The sequence below is a fragment of the Meles meles genome, chromosome 11, assembly GCF_922984935.1.
Source record: "Meles meles chromosome 11, mMelMel3.1 paternal haplotype, whole genome shotgun sequence".
In the NCBI taxonomy this organism is placed as follows: domain Eukaryota; kingdom Metazoa; phylum Chordata; class Mammalia; order Carnivora; family Mustelidae; genus Meles; species Meles meles.
In genome coordinates, this window is record NC_060076.1 from 19,956,642 (window position 1) to 19,975,219 (window position 18,578).

At 39.5% G+C, this 18,578-nt stretch overlaps 1 pseudogene; it reads right to left on the bottom strand.

Moving 5' to 3' along the window:
* Positions 1–16,732: 16,732 nt before the first annotated feature.
* LOC123953506 lies at positions 16,733–17,161 on the bottom strand (annotated as a pseudogene).
* Between the last annotated feature and the right edge of the window lie 1,417 nt (positions 17,162–18,578).

Sequence of the window (18,578 nt, forward strand, 5' to 3'; positions counted from 1 at the left end):
GAGGAATTTCAGGGGTGTTTAGAAGGATTTTTATTTTTCATTTTGTAACTGATACACACAGATAGCTACTTACTTTAATACTATAATTTTTTTTGGCATCTCCTTTCATTGGAAACTGATCTTTAGTTCTCTAACAATTGCCTTGTTAAATCCCCATTCATGGATGCTTTTCACAGATCGCTACAGGCTCCAACTCAAACCCAGGAGTTGAGGGAGAGTCTCTGAGAAAAGTAATGTAAATGGACATTTTAAACAGAACTATATTATTAAAGATAACAATATAAATTATTAATAGTCATCTATTAAAGACAGATTAATCCTTCTATAATTAGATTGAAAGAATGCATGCAATTGCCATTATCCAAAATGCGATAAATTTAAATCACCTTTCTAGGCAACCTAGAAAGGTTTTTGGCTAGAAAGAGCAGCGCCACCTAGGGGCAGGGAGTGCCAATGACCTAATGCCCTTTGACCTGTGCTTTTTCAAAGCAGGAGTAAGGCCATCAAAGGGGGTGTGGTGGAGTCAAGGGAGAAAAGGGAAGAACAGTGGGGAGTGAGGAAGGTTACTCTTACCCCAGTCCTCCCCCAGAGGCAGGCTGCTGGGTGATGTACAAAGAAGACCCAGGTTCTAGTTCAGGTAGTTGTTGACTCATGATATACCCTTGGTCAATGTCCTTTTCTGAATCCAAGTTTTCTCGCTTGTAAATATTCATCTCCAATGGGGTGCCTGGGTGGCTCTGTGGGTTAAGCCTCCGCCTTTGGCTCAGGTCATGATCTCAGGGTCCTGGGATTGAGCCCCGCATCAGGCAGAAAGCCTGCTTCCCCTCTGTCTCTGCCTGCTGCTTTGCCTACTTGTGATCTCTCCCTCTCTGTCAAATAAATAAAATTTTTAAAAAATCCTAAAAAAAGTATTCATCTCCAATATTTCTTATACCTCAATTGCCTTAGCTCTAAATCTGGAATGATAAAAACAAACTTTTTACAGGCTTGTCTTGGGCACCAAATACAGTTAATACTTGTGGGAGAAAAAAAAAACTCCTCGGGTGCTAAACAAGCATAATGGAGGTCACATTCTGTGGTACAGGAAACACACGTTCAGGATCAGTTAACTACCATAAACTATAGCCTCAAATTTAGATATTTGGCTATGGCCATGTAAGGAGATGAAGAAATATCAGTATTTGTAGAAATAATAGCAGAAAATTCCAAATTTGAGGAAATTTTTAATTTAGACATCCCGGAGACTAAAAGAACCCCCGATAGAATAAATACTAAAGATCCACACCTAGACACACCAGAGTCAGACTGTAGAAAGACAAAGACAAAGGGAATATCTTGAAAGCAGAGAGAAAAATGACTCAGCACATACAAGAAAACATCAATACTTTCAATTACCGACTTTCCACGTGAAATAATGGAGACTAGAAGGACATATTAAAAGCACTGGGAAGAAAAAAAAAACACCCATCAACCAAGAATCCTATATTAAGAAAAACTACCCTTCAAAAGTGAAAGCTAAATAAAGACATTCTCAGATTAAAAGAAAAAATGGCTGAGAGAATTCATGGCAATTGGAGTGCCTTATCAGATACTATAAAAAATCCTTCAGGCCCAAAGGAATTGATGCCAGATGGTAATTTGAATATACAAGAAGAAATAAAAACTATCAGAATGAAAAATATGTAATAAGAGTTAAAATAAGAGAATAGAATTTGAGAATCTATTTTATTCTCTTAATGTTTCAAAAAGACATAAAATTATACAATTTTATAAAATAATTGTATAAATTATAAAAATTTATTATATAAAGTATTAACACTATTATTATATATATAACATATATATAACATTTATATAAAAAACAATAATAGCATGGGGGAAAAGTAGAAATGCAGCAAGGTTTCTATATTTTGCCAAAATTAAGTTCATATTAATTTTATGTACACTATGATAAGTTGACATGCATATTATATTCCTAAAGCAACCAATAAGAAAATAACTAAAAAAAGTACAGTAGTTAAAATAGCACACAGAAATATTTCATACAGGATATGAACTATAGGAGAAACAGAAAAACAAAATAAATGAGAGATCCATAGAAAACAAACAGGGGCGCCTGGGTGGCTCAGTCATTAAGTGTCTGCCTTCGGCTCGGGTCATGATCCCAGGGTCCTGGGATCGAGCCCCACATCAGGCTCCCTACTCAGCAGGAAGCCTGCTTCTTCCTCTCCCACTCCCCCTGCTTGTGTTCCCTCTCTCACTGTCTTTCTGTCAAATAAATAAATAAAATATTAAAAAAAAAAAGAAAACAAATTACAAAATGGCAAATGTAAATGGTCCAATCACTTCAATTAAAAGGAAGATATTGGGGGCACCTGGGTGGCTCAGTTGGTTGAGCCTCTAACTCTCGATTTTTGACTCGGGCTGTGACCTCAGAGTCGTGGGATCAAGCCCTGAGTGGGGCTCTGCACTCAGCATGGAGTCTGCTTGGGATTCTCCATCTCCTTCTCCCACTGCCCCTCCCCCAGCTCATGCTCTCTAAATTAATTAATTAACTCTTTTAAAAGGAGAAGATCATTAGCTCATGATCCAAGCACATGCCCTCTATACGAGACATACAGATGCATAAGGCATGCACGTAGTAACCAGGAGAGAGCTGGAGGGGCTATATTAATACCATAAAAGCAGATTTTAGGATAAGAAATATTACCAGGGTCAAAAAAGGACATTTCACAGTAATATAGGAAAACGTAACAGTTATATATGTACCTTGTAACACACCTCATAATACATGAAAAAAAAATGACAGAATTGAAAGGAAAAACAGACAATTTAGCAACAATAGTTGGAGAATTCCAGACCATGCAAGTCCCAACCCATGCACTTGGGAACATTTACCCCAACCCTAGCTCCTAACCACCATGACCCCCCTCCCCAAACCAGTCTCCTTTCCTTGCCCCTCTGTTCTTTTATGTTTGCTTGACAAGCTTCCCTAGTCTCTCCAGAAAGCCTCCTGATGTGAGTAATAAACCTTTTGCTACCCTTGTTGGTGCCTGTGTAGCATCATCTGATTTGAATGCAATAATCCCCAACAAAATACTAGAAAAGAGGAGCGCATGGATGACTCAGTCATTAAGTGTCTGCCTTCAGTTCAGGTCATGATCCCAGGGTCCTGGGATCAAGCCCTGCACTGCACTCCCTGCTTGGCGGGAAGCCTGCTTCTCCCTCTCCCACTTCCCCTGCTTGTGTTCCCTCTCTCACTGTGTGTCTCTCTCTGTCAAATAAATAAATAAAATCTAAAAAAAAAAAAAAAAAACTAGCAAAGTGAATTCAGCGGCACTGTAAAAGTATTAAACACCATGACTAAGTGGGTTTTATTTCAGAAATGCAAGGTTGGTTCAACACACAGATGTCAATCAGTACGATGCATCTTATTAATAGAATAAAAACAAAACAAGCACAAAACCATCTCAATAGACACAGAAAAATCACTTGACAAAAATCTAACAACAGTCCACAATAAAATGCAACAAACTAGGGAAAGAGAGGCATCTGCAAAAAAATCCACTGTTAACATCTTACTTAATGGTGAAAGACTAAATGTTTTATCCTTTTTTGTTTGTTTTTAAAACTTTTATGTATTTATTTGACAGAGACAGAGCGAGAGAGAGAGGAAGTTTCTGCCAATGCCATAAGGCAAAAACAACAAACAAAACCAAAAGTAATGTAGACATTAAAAAGGAAAAAATGTAAAATCACAGATCACACGATCCTTTATGTGCCCAACGCCAGGAGTGCACAAAAGAGATGTGACAGCTGAGAAACAAATGGAGAAAGGTCACAGGATACAAGTTCAATGTGCAAATATGAATTATATTTCTATATCCTAGCAACAAACCATCCAATTAAGTGATTCCATTCACAATGAAAAAGAATAAAATGCTTAGGAATAAATTTAATAAAAGGAGTGCTAGACATGGAGACTATAAACCATAAAACATTTCTGAGGGAAATTCAAGAAGAACTAAAATTGGGAAATATCCAATGTTCATGGATTGGGAAACTCAAAATTGTCATCAATTCTCCCCAAACTGATCTATAAGTCTGTTCTCTTTTTAAGGATCTTGCTTAAGCCCTTTGAGTCTGTTTCCTCATCTGCAAAATGGACACGATAATCCCTTCCTCATGACGTGGTTGGGAGGACTAAGTGAGATAAGGTATGTCAGGTGATTCGTATAGTATGCAGCACAGAACAAGAGGAGATACAAGGAGATACATATTAAATGGGAGGAGGAAGACGGGGATATCCAGATGGCACTTCTGATGGAGTTGTGAGCTATTGTAAGGACTCGTCTGCATTTCTGTTTCAATTTTGATCACAACTTTCGCTTTTGCGAAATTTTGTCAGACTGTTTTCATCATGGAGCCCATAGTAATCTGTGCAACCAAGTTGAAGCTACACCAATTGGCTCATGTCTGAGACAAAGATAGTATCCCAGACCACTTTGGGGCTGACATCCAAAGAACTTGCTTACTGAGGGGCTGGGCACTGAATTCTTTTGCAGGAATGTTCATTTGTTCAACAGCATCTACTGATCACCTATTATGTGCCAGAGAATGCAAACACAGCCACGCAGAAGACATTTCCCACCACAGAGCTCACAGTCTAGAGAGAGAAAAATATCAACATAAAATATAAAAATAAATATACTCTTACGTAAAGAGAAAAAAATATAAAAGCAAACGCAGCACAGTGTGATAAGTGTTATGGAGAAACACAAAGCAGGGTGAAGATAGAGAAAATTTCGGCGTGCTGTGTTAGCCAGGTGGACCAGAAAGGTCCTCTGAGGAGACACTTCATCAGAGACCAGGCAGAAGGGAGGGAACCAACCACCTTCATGGCTATTTTCATTTGTAAAAGGTAGTATTCCAGGTACCCTATGACCCGGCAATTGCACTACTGGGTATTTACCCCAAAGAGATGGATGTAATGAGAAGAAGGGGTTGGGGCGCCTGGGTGGCTCAGTGGGTTAAGCCTCTACCTTCGGCTCAGGTCATGATCTCAGGGTCCTGGGATGGAGCCGCGCATCAGGCTCTCTACTCAGCGGGAAGCCTACTTCCCCCTCTCTCTCTGCCTCCCTCTCTGCCTACTTGTGATCTTTGTCTCTGTCAAATAAATAAATAAAATCTTAAAAGAAAAGAAGGTCATATGCACCCCAGTGTTCATAGCAGCAATGTCCACAATAGCCAAACTGTGGAAGGAGCTGAGATGCCCTTCAACAGACGAATGGATAGAGAAGATGTGGTCCATATACACAATGGAATATTACTCAGCCATCAGAAAGGAAGAACATGCAACTTTTGTATCAACATGGACGGGACGGGAGGAGATTTGCTGAGTGAAAGAAGTCAAGCAGAGAAAGACAATTATCATATGGTTTCACTTATTTGTGGAACGTAAGGAATAGCATGGAGGAAAAGGAAAGGGAAAATCAAAGCAGAGATATCAGAGGGGGAAATGAACCATGAAAGACTATGGACTCCGGGAATCAGACTGAGGGGTCTGGGAGATGGGTGAGCCCAGTGATGGGTATTAAGGAGGGTACGTACTATAAGGAGCACTGGGTGTTACACACAAACAATGAATCATGGAACACTACAGCAAAAAAAAACTAATGATGTACCATACAGTGACTAACATAATTTTTTTAAAAAGGTGGTATTCCATGATCAAATAAATTTGGAGAATGCAAATTCAACGTGAGTTGACAGTTCCCTTCCTAAGCCTTTTTTGGGGGTTTTATGATGCCTACTGGCCACGAACTTCTCCAGGAGGGAAATACAGTTTGCACACCTCCCCACGTTTCTGAGCACGGCCTCCTCCATCCCAGAGTCTCTTGCAGAACCACTGTTCCGCCAGGCAGGGAAACGCTGGGCTGGGAACCTCAGAGGATGGGAAACAGGGATCCTTACCAGCTGGTGGTGTGGTTTCGCTGGAAGCAGGCGCTGGCATTCTAACACCCCAGCCTGCTGCGCTCTGGGTTCAGAAGCCGCACGTGGGTGATGGCCGTCTTCCAGCCAAGAGGCATCTGTTTCCTGAGGCAGAGGGGAGCCCCCCTCTGCCAGCTCTTCGGAGTGTGCCTGTGCAGGGTGGAGCAGCGAGTGGCAGCTGAGCTGAAGTTAGCAAATGTAAAACACGCAGCCGCAGCCATAGAGACCAGCCTGGCTTCACCACCCACTGATGGTGCAAAGACAGCTGTGCCGGCCAAACACAAGGCGAGGGAAAGAGGGGAATCCCCTCTTCTCGGAACTTCCATTTTTTTTTTTTTTTTTTAAGACTCGCCTCTTCCGAGAAAACATGTGGCTGGGGGGAGGAGGGACTTGGGACTCTCGATGGCCACAGCAGGCTCCCTGGGTGACCTTAGCCAAGTCACATCTCCTCTGGGCCTTGTCGGTGGAACGAGAGGTCTCAAGGCTCCCCGTGACGGGAGGTCTCAAGTCTCCCCATGACCCAAGTCTATGGAGAATGGCAGGTAGTGGGGCAGGGGGTTTCTCAGGCAGTTCTTCAGTCTGACCAGAGTTGACGCATCTAATAAATGTAATTAACCACAAGGCTAATAAGAGCAACAAGGGAAACTCTGCTTCTGAGCTCGTCTGTGATCTTCGTATACATTATTTCACATAAAATAGAAACTATTCTGTGAGGTATCCACTATTATGAGCTCCAAGTTTATAGGTGAGGAAGCAGTCTCAGAGAGGGAAAGTCAGTTGCCCAAGGTCACACAGCGTTTAAGTGGTTGAATTGTTATTTGATCCCCAAATCCTATGCTCTTGGAGTACTCGGTCCTAAGCCTTGGCTCGCCCCTCTCGCTGAGGGAGCCAGGTGGAAGGAGTAGGAGGAAGGCTGCCAGCTCTTTCTCAATCCATGCCAAAACCTCAGTCCCTCTGGCTTCTCACCAGTTGCGGACAAGGTTTTTGCCAGCTGTTGGTGGGCACTACTTAGGCAGAAAAAGCAGATTAGGGTTAGGATATCCCAGGCACAGAGATAAAGCCCCGTTCCTCCATGAATACTTGTTGAATAAGTGAGAGTGGTATTGGGAATAGGAGGCAAAAATGAGATTTCATCCCAAATTTTCACGGGTTAGTAAGGGGTTTACTGCACCTGGCCAAGTGCTAGGGCCTCAGCGACAAACCAGGTAGCTGCCTGGGCTAGTGGAAGGCCAAATCTGATGGAAGAAGATACAGGTCCATAAGCAGCTAATAATGTGGGTGATGAATCGCTTGGCTGTGTTCGGGGCAGCGGGGTCGGTGAGGATGGAAGCTGCTAGTGGTAAACTGGGCATGGCCACGTCCGCCCTTCTCAGGGGCACAGTGGGACCTAAAGAGGAGTGGTGATCAGTTGTCAGCAAAACAGAGAATGGGAGCGCCTGGATGGCTCAGTGGGTTAAGCCTCTGCCTTCAGCTCTGGTTGTGGTCTCAGGGTCCTGGGATCGAGCCCCGCATCAGGCTCTCTGCTCAGCGGGGAGCCTGCTCCTCGCGTGCCCCCCCCCCCCGCTTGCTTCTCTGCCTATTTGTAATTTCTGTCAAATAAATAAATAAATAAAATCTTAAAAACAAACAAACGCACACCGGAAAATGGAACCAGAGAGGCCAGGGGGCAGCGTCCATGCGCTCGTGGACCCATGTCTGATCCCCTGGCAGAGGGAACGGAAGCCTAGATCCCTGAGATGAGGGCAACTCAACACACAGATCGTTCTTGACTGGCTGGGGCTTTCGAGGGAGCTTTTTCTCCAGCCCGAGAAAGATGCACATGGGCTGCAGCTCCCCAGACACCCAGACAGCCTGGCAGTCTTCTCGCATCGTCTATTTATACCGTTTATAATGGCCACGACATAGTCTTCCAGAGCCTGGGCCAGCCCTTTGGGTTCCATCCCCTGGATTTCCCTCCGCGTGGAGCTGACGGAACACGGGTTTCTGAAGTATTAAAGACCGAACTTAGTTGGGTGGCAGCCTAAGCATGATTTAAAAGCAATATTATTGGCAAAAGTCCTCCATGTCTAGTGTTGAAAAAATCAGCAAAAATGGCAAAAAAGAAAAATCATTTTAAGCCTCCCACTAAAGCTCTGAATCTTAGTATTTTATTGTACAGCCTGATAAATACTTTCTACACTTATATACAATACACAAATGTAAGCAGCAAGCTTTTAAAAACAATGAAGTCGGGCGCCTGGGTGGCTCAGTGGGTTAAAGTCTCTGCCTTCGGCTCAGGTCATGATCTCAGGGTCCTGGGATTGAGTCGCGAGTCAGGCTCTCTGCTCGGCAGGGAGCCTATTTCCCCCTCTCTCTCTGCCTACTTGTGATCTCTCTGTCAAATAAATAAATAAAATCTTAAAAAAAATAAAAACAATGAAGTAAGATTCTATGTGCTGCCTGGGATGGTCCATTTATAGCTGTGTCATGAACCTGTCTCTAGGTCAATAAATATGTATTTTAACATTTTAATGATAGTATATTTCATTACATGGATATGCCATCCCCTTATGGTATGGTATATATGAGATAATATATGGTATATCAGAATATGCCAAACCTTTATTAAATGGAATATATATGTATATATGCCAATATATATATACCAAACCTTTATTATTGATCATTTAGGTTGTTTCTGATATTTTCATTGACAGAGATAATATTGTGAAGAGCTTCTTGAACATTCCTTGTTATGAACCTTCCTGAATATTTTTTAAATGGAATTGCCGCATCAGAATTATGAGCATTTTAAGAATTCACTGAAATAGGGGCACCTGGGTGGTTCAGTGGGTTGAGCCTCTGCCTTCAGCTCGAGTCTTGGTCTCAGAGTCCTGGGATCGAGTCCTGCATTGGGCTCTCTGCTTGGCGGGAAGCCTGCTTCCCCCCATCTCTCTGCTTACTTGTGATCTCTCTCTCTCTGTCAAATAAATAAATAAAATCTTAAAAAAAAAGAGAATTCACCAAAATAACTTCCAAATCTGCCTCTACTCCATCCCAAACCATTGTTCTGGCTCAAATTTTCTCTTCTCCAGGGCACCTGGGTGGCTCAGTGGGTTAACCCCTCTGCCTTCAGATCAGGCCATGATCCTGGGTTCCTGGGATCAAGCCCCACATCAGGCTCTCTGTTCAGCAGCGAGCCTGTTTCCTCCTCTCTCTCTGCCTGCCTCTCTGCCTACTTGTGATCTCTGTCTGTCAAACAAATAAGTAAAATCTTTAAAAAAATTTTTTTTTCTCTTCTCCACACATTACCTGGTGGATAGCATGACTCATCTGAACTCTTGACCAGTATGCAAGATGAAAACTGATACCTCCTTCTTATGTCAGTCTTTGATACAATCAAGTTGAGCATCTTTTCCTGTGCTTTCTGGCCACTCCTGTTTAATCGTAAATCTGCCTATAGCTGTCCACGTTTCTACTGGAATGTTCGAGTTTTCCCTATTGATCTTTGGGTCTTTATTTTGACTCTATTCATTTTTTTAATGCAATTTTAAAATTACTGTGTGGCCAAGTCTTTTTTTTCCCCTATGCTTTGAAGAGCTTTTTCTATTTCAAGATTATATAAATATTTTGTCTAATTGCTCTATCTCCTTGATATTTAAATCTTTGATGCTCCTGGGATTCATTTTGGTGTATGATATGACTTAGGCATCATTTTTTTCTCCAAAATGACTAGCCAGTTGTACCACCATTTATCGAATAACCCTCTTTTTCCTTTGAATTTGAGATGTCCCCCATGGTACTTCCTAAATTGGTATGTACCTGAGGTGTTCTGGGGACTTTCTATTGTTTCAGTAATGGACCTATTTATTCTAGTTTCAGAACTACGTTATTTTCATACTGCAATTTTTTAAAAAAGATTTCATTTATTTAATTGGACAGATAGAGTGAAAGAACACAAGCAAGGGAAGCAGCAGAGGGAGAGGGAAAACAGGTTCCTTGATGTGGGACTCGATCCCAGGACCCTGAGATCATGACCTGAGCCAAAGGCAGAAGCTTAACCGACTGAGCCACCCAGGCGCCCGATACTGCAGATTTTTAATACATATTCACCTTTAATCAAACAGACCCAACACTCACACCCTGTTCTTCTCCTCGAGATTTTGTTTTGCTCTTCTTGCCTATTTTTTTAAAAATCAAATTTAGTTCTCTATAAACACTTTAAAAAGAATTTTATCAAGTTCAAAATTAATAGCATTTTTTGACAGAGCTATGTTAAATACACAGATTAACTTGGGGAGCGTTAACAATATTGAACCCTCTCGGGGCACCTGGGTGGCTCAGTGGGTTAAGCCGCTGCCTTCGGCTCGGGTCATGCTCTCAGGGTCCTGGGATCCAGTCCCGCATCGGGCTCTCTGCTCGGCGGGGAGCCTGCTTCCCTCTCACTCTCTCTGTCTGCCTGTCTACTTGTGATCTCTCTCTCTGTCAAATAAATAAAATCTTTAGAAAAAAACAAAAAAACAATATTGAACCCTCTCGTTTAGGATAATGATACAGCTTGTGTCATGTCCTCAATCTGGTTCTGGTCTTCATATATGTTTTGCATATATTTATAAAGTTTGAACGGTCTTTGCTATAAAGGAAAGGTATATATAGGTGTGTATCAGTATAAATGTTGATTCACACACAAACACACAGACACAATCCCATTTTTATTTAGCAATAGATTTTTCTAAGCAAATGCCCGAAGTACTCTGAATTTTTTGTTTTATTTTCTTGGCTTTCTATGTCAGTACATCACCACCAAAGAGTGATGATTCTAACTCTCCATCTGAAATATTTATAATTCTCAGCAGAGCTGATATTCCGTATCTGGTAGTTACCGGTCTGGTCTACCCATCTTTAAATTTGGAAATACTTCCTTAGCAGTTTAAGGAGCGTATCCCTAACAGCAAGGTACAGAAAGCCAGTTAATGCTAGAGATTCCAATGTAACTCCATTAATTCAAGTCAGTGGCTGTAGCATTGACAACAAGCGATGGGCAGTGGGCCTCCCACCAGAGTGACATCGGAACCATTCATGTCGCCTTTCATGCCAGCCTGGCCGGTTTCGCGGAAGGCAGCAAGGCTTCCTGGCACATTCTCTGAGAAGCACTCCGTACTTTAGACCAGTGGTTCTCAACCTGTGGGTTGGTGACCTCTGGAGGTCTCTGAGACCCTTTTAGGAATCTGTGAGGACAAAAACGAATGATACCAACACATCTTTTGCCTTTTCCGCTCTTTTCCTCATGAGTGTGAGTGGAGTTTTCCAGAGGCTACGTGATGTGTGATATCACAACAGATTGGACCCAGAAGCAGACCTCAGCATCCAGCTGAATTCTATTAAGCCTGACATTAAAGAGATTTGCAAAAATGTAAAACAATGGTAGTACCCTCTCACTATTTTTTTTTTCTTTTTGGAAAACAATTATTTTCATAAACTATTTTATGATAACCTTCACTAGCTTATTACTGTTATTTTTAACCAAATAAATAAAAAAATGAAAAGTTCTCAGTTTTAAATTCTTTTTTTTTTCAAGATTTTATTTATTTATTTGACAGAGATCACAAGTGGGCGGAGAGACAGGCAGAGAGAGAGAGGAGGAAGCAGGCTCCCTGCTGACAGAGAGCCCGGTGCAGGGCTTGATCCCAGGACCCTGAGACCATGACCTGAGAAGGCAGAGGCTTAACCCACTGAGCCACCCAGGCACCCCTTGGTTGTAAATTCTAATAGCATAAGCATCTGATAGATACCACCCACATAAACAAAAGACCTAAGACAGCCCTAATTTTTAACTCTGTAAAAGGGTCATGAGACCAAAAGTTTGAGAACCACTGTTCTGGGAGAATTCACAATTTATTATTATGCCCAAATTATGTAATTGCCCCTCCTCTAAATATTTCAAATCTTACATTCCTTTTACAGTTAGTGTGCTATAATTCTTTGTACAGCTCATCATGGTGCAAGATTCTGATGTTTATAAACTGAAGAATAAGATATTAAAAATGAAACCCAGAGTGAAGATATCATAGAGTCTGGATAAGTTTCTTCATGTTCTCTTAAAATATTATAAATATGAATCTTCTGACCGTGGAAGACCAAAGAAGAAATGTTAATCATGAACCACTCCTGCAACAGCTTCTTGTACTAAACGGAAACCAAAACCCGGGCATCTTTTGATACCGCGTAAGAAACAAAAGAAAATAAAATGAAGAAGTTGTATAAATGGCATGAAAACAATGCAGTTACTCCAATAAAAATAACATGAGTGACTAGAGTTAGCATGAAGTGTTGCTCAGACGACCAGCGTGCAAACGTACAGAACTAAACGTTGAAGTGTGATACGTTCATCAAATGACAATTACGTTCTGTTAAAACTCATGGTTTAAGTAAAGAAAAGTTTCTCTCCTCGACGAGGAAAATTGTTAAGAATGTTATAAATCAGTTTCACATAAAAAACATGGCCTATAGCAAAAACTTCTGAAAAATGTATCACCATATTGATAAAGCACATGAAAAGCATCTAGAAAATACCATCCATGTGGTTAAAACTAATTGAACATTGTCAAATATAAAATATTTAATAGAACTTTTAAAAAGAGCAATGTCAGTATGGGTTTATCATGGCACTCTACATTTATGAACTTGTTTGTTGCAAAATATTTATCTGCCGGTATGAGAAAACAAGTTTTGGGAAAATGTATAAATCAAGGCAGTAAAATTTCAATCATTATTGATGAAGCTTCAACTGTTTCATATAAACTAGTTTTAATAATTTACTTAAAATGTGAAATTCAAGACTTTGAAGATAATTTAATGGCTTTTGTTGATCTCACGAAGCAGGAAGGAACAACATCTGAAATAATTTATCAAAATTTATTGTTGACACATGAGAAAAATGGTTTCAATGAAAAATATTTTCATGAAAACCTTATTGGATTTTATACAAACAGTGCCTGTGAAGAGCAAGGGACACAGTCTGCAGTTACAGCCAAAATTTAGGAAAATTTCTGAATGTTTTAATTTGGCACTGTCCAAGTCACTGAATTCAATTATCCTTGAATGATGCAATAAAATACATAAAGTAAGTAAGTAATTATAAATGTTTTCTTAATTTATTACCGTACATCATGTAATGTCAGGAAAAATTTAGAATCCGTCTGAGGATTTGGGTATTGAGACCATGAAAATTACAATGGTTGGCCAGAATGCCAGGATTACAAAAGCAATTTGAAATTCATTTCAAGTTGATCAACTGAACAAAAATTATGATGTGAAGCAAATGGTTAACAATTCCTCTTTTTTAAATAGAGATTTTAGGGACAGCTGGGTGGCTCAGGCAGTTAGGTTGCTGCCTTTGGCCTGGGGTCCTGGGGTCGAGTCCTGCATCGAGTCCCGCATCCAGCTCCTTGCTTGGCAGGGAGCCTGCTTCTCTCTTTGCCTCTGCCTGCCACTCTGCCTGCTTGTGCGCACCCTCTCTCTCTATCTCTGACTGACAAATAAGTAAATAAATAAATAAAATAAAAAGAGATTTTACTTGGAGCTAATTCATTCATTAAAATACCAATGATGTGTTTAGCTTAATAGAAAGTTTTATGAAGTATAGGGGACAATTAATGTCCCCAGATTAAAAATGTTTAAATATATAAAATGAAAGAAAAATGGAGATTTTATAAAAATAGAGTATACTCTTTTAAATAAGGTAAAGGATTAGTTCAAAGAGAAAATGTATTAAACTGATAAATTATCAGAAATATATTTATTGTTTAACAACAAGTAATAATATTTTAACTTCATTTACCTTATTTTATTTTTCTTTAATAAATTGTGTCCTTTAATTTACCAAATTATTAATGTTGCTTTGACCATTATTTGACCAAAAATAGTGTTTATAAAGCCCATGGATTAAAAATAAATGAAGATTAATAAATGATTTTTATAACTAAATGCAGCATTATCGAAAGTGAGTTTGTGGCTTATTTAATAATAGAAATTAAATATATAAAATCCCAAATATTCTATAGGCAAAAAAATTCAGCAGAAGCTGAGAGATGAGTCACAACTGTGTACAATATTTTGGACCTTAAGAGACATGCTTTTAGGGGCACCCTGGCAGCTCAGTCGGTTAAGCACTGGCCCTTGGCCCACTTCATGATCCCGGGTCCTGGAATCAAGCCCTGCATCAGGCTCCTTGCTTAGCAAGGAGTCTACTTCTCCCTCTCTCTCTGCCCCCTACCCCTGCTTGTGCTTTCTCTCACAAATAAATAAAATCTTTAAAAAAAAAAAAGACATGCTTTTAACCAAGTCAGTCACTGACTACCATTAATGGTAAATTGTTTAAAGAATTTGGTCCAATTCATGTGTCAGATTGTAGCTCAGAGAGAGCATCATTTAATTAAGATGGTTGTGTTTTACAACACTGCACCAAGAGTTTCTAAAATTCAGCAAATGGTTTGGAAATTATTACAATTGTCTATCTGATAAAAAAAATATTTACTTATACCCTCTATTAATTGGCAATTTTATATCTTAGTTTCCTTAGAAAGTGAAAGGGACTAAATTTTGATGTTTTTAATGAATGTGTTGGTTTATGTAACTATCTCATTGTTAAATATTTTAAATATCGCCCATGCTTTTGGTACAGTTTATCATCTAACAATGTTATGAAGCACTTATATAACAAAGTCAAATAACATTGATGATAGAGGACCTTGTCTTCTTTCTGAGTTTAATTACAGTGTTTCTAGTGCTTTGCCATCAAACATAATGCCAACATTTGATTTGATATAGGTTAAAAAAATAATTGTATAAGCATGATCTCTGATACCTAAAGAGTTTAATATGGTTTCCCATCTTTGACATGAATATGATTAGTTATAATAATGACTTTTAATATTGAATTGACCCTCTATTCTCATAATGAGCTTATTTGGTGGTGATATTATTTTTTTAAGGTACATCTGGATCCAATAGTGCTTTTCTTTTTTAAAGAAATTTTATATCCATAACCCAAAGCATGACTGGTTATTAGTTTTCTTTTCTACGTATGTGTATATTTTATCAGACTTGAGTTTGAAAGATCTACTGATGAAGCAAGATAGATTTAATGCCTTTTTGGTACGATTCTCTGACAACCGTCTTGAACTCAGCTGTGATTTGTAGTCTATACACATTTTCTATTTCTTTTTGCATCCATTTTGGGGATACATAGTCTCATAAAATAATCTAGTTCATTCAAATTTTTAATTTTTGAAGCATAGAGCACTTGCTAATTTCTATGTAATATGTGCTTACAAATAACATTTTTCCCTCTAGACCTTTGATTCAAACTGCCTTATTATTCCCAATACTGTAAATTTTTGTATTGAGATAAAATTCACCCTTTTTAAAATGAACCATTCACTGATTTTTAGTATAGTCACAGGGTTTACAAGAATTGCTATGTAATTCCAGAATATTTTCATCACTCCAAAAAGAGATCTGACACCCATAAAACTGTCACTCCCCAATGTCTCCTCCCCCTTGGCCCTTGGCAACACTGATACATTTTCTGTCTCTATGGATTTGTCTAATCTGGACATTTCATACAAATGGGATCACACAATATGTGGCCTTTCATGTCTGGCTTCTTTCATTCGGCATAATATTTTTAAGATTCATCCACATTGTAAAATGTATCAGTATTTTATTCCTTTTCATGACTGAATAATATTCACCCTCGACAAGGATTTGGGTTGTTTCCATTTTCTGGCCATTATAAATAATGCTGAACATTCATGTACGGTTTTTTTGTGTGAACACATGTTTTCGATTCTTTTGGGCATATGCTTAGAGGTGGAATTGCTGGCTTGTATGGGAACTCTATGTTTATCCTTTTGAGTAACTACCAAACTGGTTTTCAAAATGGCTTTACCATTATACATCACTTCCAGAAATGTATGAGAGTTCCAACTTCTCCACATCCTTGTTAACACTTTTTATTGTCTATTTAGGGTCATTCTGGCGGGTATGGAGTAGTATCTCATTGTAGTTTTTATTTATAATTCCCTAAAGCATGTATTCTTTGGAGAAATGCCAATTCACATCCTTTGCCTATTTGGTTATCTTCATTTAAGTTATCTGTCTTTTCATTATTTTTTAATTATTATTATTATTATTATTAGTTTAGTAATCTCTATACCCAGTGTGGGGCCTGAACTTACAACCAGAGACCAAGAGTTGCACGCTCCACCAACTGAGTCAACTAGGTACCCTTGCCTTTTTATTGTTAAGTTGTAGAAGTTCTTTATATATTCTGATACAAGGCCATTATCAGATACATGATTATCATATGATTTACAAATATGTTCTTCCCTCTTGTGGGTTGCCTTTTCTTTCATTCTTTTTTTTTAAATATTTTATCTATTTATTTGACAGAGAGAGAGGTCACAAGTAGGCAGAGAGGCAGGCAGAGAGAGAGGGAGAAACAGGCTCCTCACTGAGCAGAGAAACAGGCTCCCCACTGAGCAGAGAGCCCGATGCGGGGCTCGATCCCAGGACCCTGAGATCAAGACTTGAGCTGAAGGCAGAGACTTAAACCACTGAGCCACCCAGGCGCCCCGTGGGTTGCCTTTTCAATTTCTTGATAGTGTCTTTCAAAGCATACCAGTTGAAGAAATTTTTTAGAATATGAAAGTTGATTAACCTATTTTCTAATTAACTAACCTGTTTTCACCATCAAAACTTATGATCTTGGTCTTTCTTTCTTGCCTTTGTTCAAGGCCAAGAGAAACACTGGCTACTTTGACAATCTTAAAGTGAACTCCAGGAACGTCACCTACAGCATGACCTTTGCGATCAAATCCAGCAACCAGAACTTCATCATTTTCCTCACTAAAATTCAAACAACCATCATTGAGTACAAAGGCTGTGATTTTTTTTTTTGCCACTCTTGGTTAGCTGGACCCTGACACATTTCCTGATGGCAGACTCTGTTTGGATCTACCCCTATTTTTTTCCAGCACAATTTCCTTTGTATGGGAAGTGCCTTCAAAAGGGTTGGCCTTCAGGCTGTGCCCAAATGGGCTTTCTTGTACTGTTTATCATGATACTTCTGATCTCATTGGTGGCCACAGAGCTTCCTGGCGGTACAAATACCTTGACACTTACCCATCCTGCTGGAGTCATGGGCCTGAGCAAAAGATGAAGTTTTAAATTTTGATAAAATTTATTGATTTTGTTCCCCTTTGGTTGCTTGAGATTTAGATGTTCTATCTAAGAAAATACTGCTTAATTAAAAATCACAACAATTGAAACTTAGTTTTCTTCTAAGAGTTTTCTAATTTTAGTCTCTGTTTTACCTTTGATCCACTTTGTGAAGTAGGTCTATATGGTATGAAGTAGGGCTCCAACTTTATTCTTATGGATGTGGACAGCCACTTATTCCTGGATAATTTATTGAAAAGACTATTTGTTCTTCATTGACATTTCTTAGCACCCTGTGGGAAGCCAGTTGACTATAGGTGTATGGGTTTATTTCTGGACTCTCAATTCTATACCACTGATCTATATGTCTCTCCTGATGCCACTACCATGATGTCCTGATTACTTTGTCTTCAATTTTAAGCTTCGTCTTCAGTTTTAAAATTGGAAAGTAGGAGGCTTCCAACTTTGTTTTTCCTTTTCAAGGTTGTTTTGGCTATTCTTAGTCCCTTGTATTTTCATGTGAATTTTAGGATCAGCTTGTGAATTTCCGAAGGGAAAAAAAAAAAGGCAGCTGAAAATTTTTTTTAAAGATTTTATTTATTTGACAGTGAGAGAGAGATCACAAGAGATCACAAGTAGGCGGGGGGGGGGGGGTGGGGGGGGATGCAGGCTCCCTGCTGAGCAGAGAGCCCAATGCGGGGCTCCATCCCAGGACTCTGAGATCATGACCTGAGCTGAAGGCAGAGACTTAACCCACTGAGCCGCTCAGGTGCCTCAAGACAGCTGAAATTTTAATGTGTCAGAGATTTTTCAAAGCCCAACACATATCTCATTTCCCAGGTTCTTTTATTAAGCTTTTTTGTTTTGTTTTTGTTTGGTCCAACTATTTTCCACCACCTCAGGGAGCCAGAATGTTAAAAAATTGCCTGTAATTGTTTTTGACAAACACCTCTAGGGAAGAGATTTCTTGCGTGGGGCAAGCACTGAATCAGATCAAAGACAGTCCTGAACATGGACTTTTCCAAGCACTCACCAGACGGGGCAGATCATGAAAAGTGACTGGGAATAGGCTTTGAAGTAGGTATAGTACTGTTCTGCTCCATCTTTAGCCATCAGGCTACTGGTTTTTATCCCAAAGGTAGTCTGTTAGTTTTCAAGACTACTGCAGAGCTGGAGAATGGAAGATCAGATTAAAGCAATTAAAATGCCACAAAGTTTTCTGTTCTTACTGGGATTCAGCTGTTTTTCTTGAACAAACACTTTCCACGTAACTGCAAGCCTTTGGTGAATTTCCAGAGTTCTGAAAAAATTGGTTCTGACCACTTTTGCCAGTTCTCTCATTATTTTTATGAAGGAGCAAATTTCTGGATGTCCTTGCCTTGCCA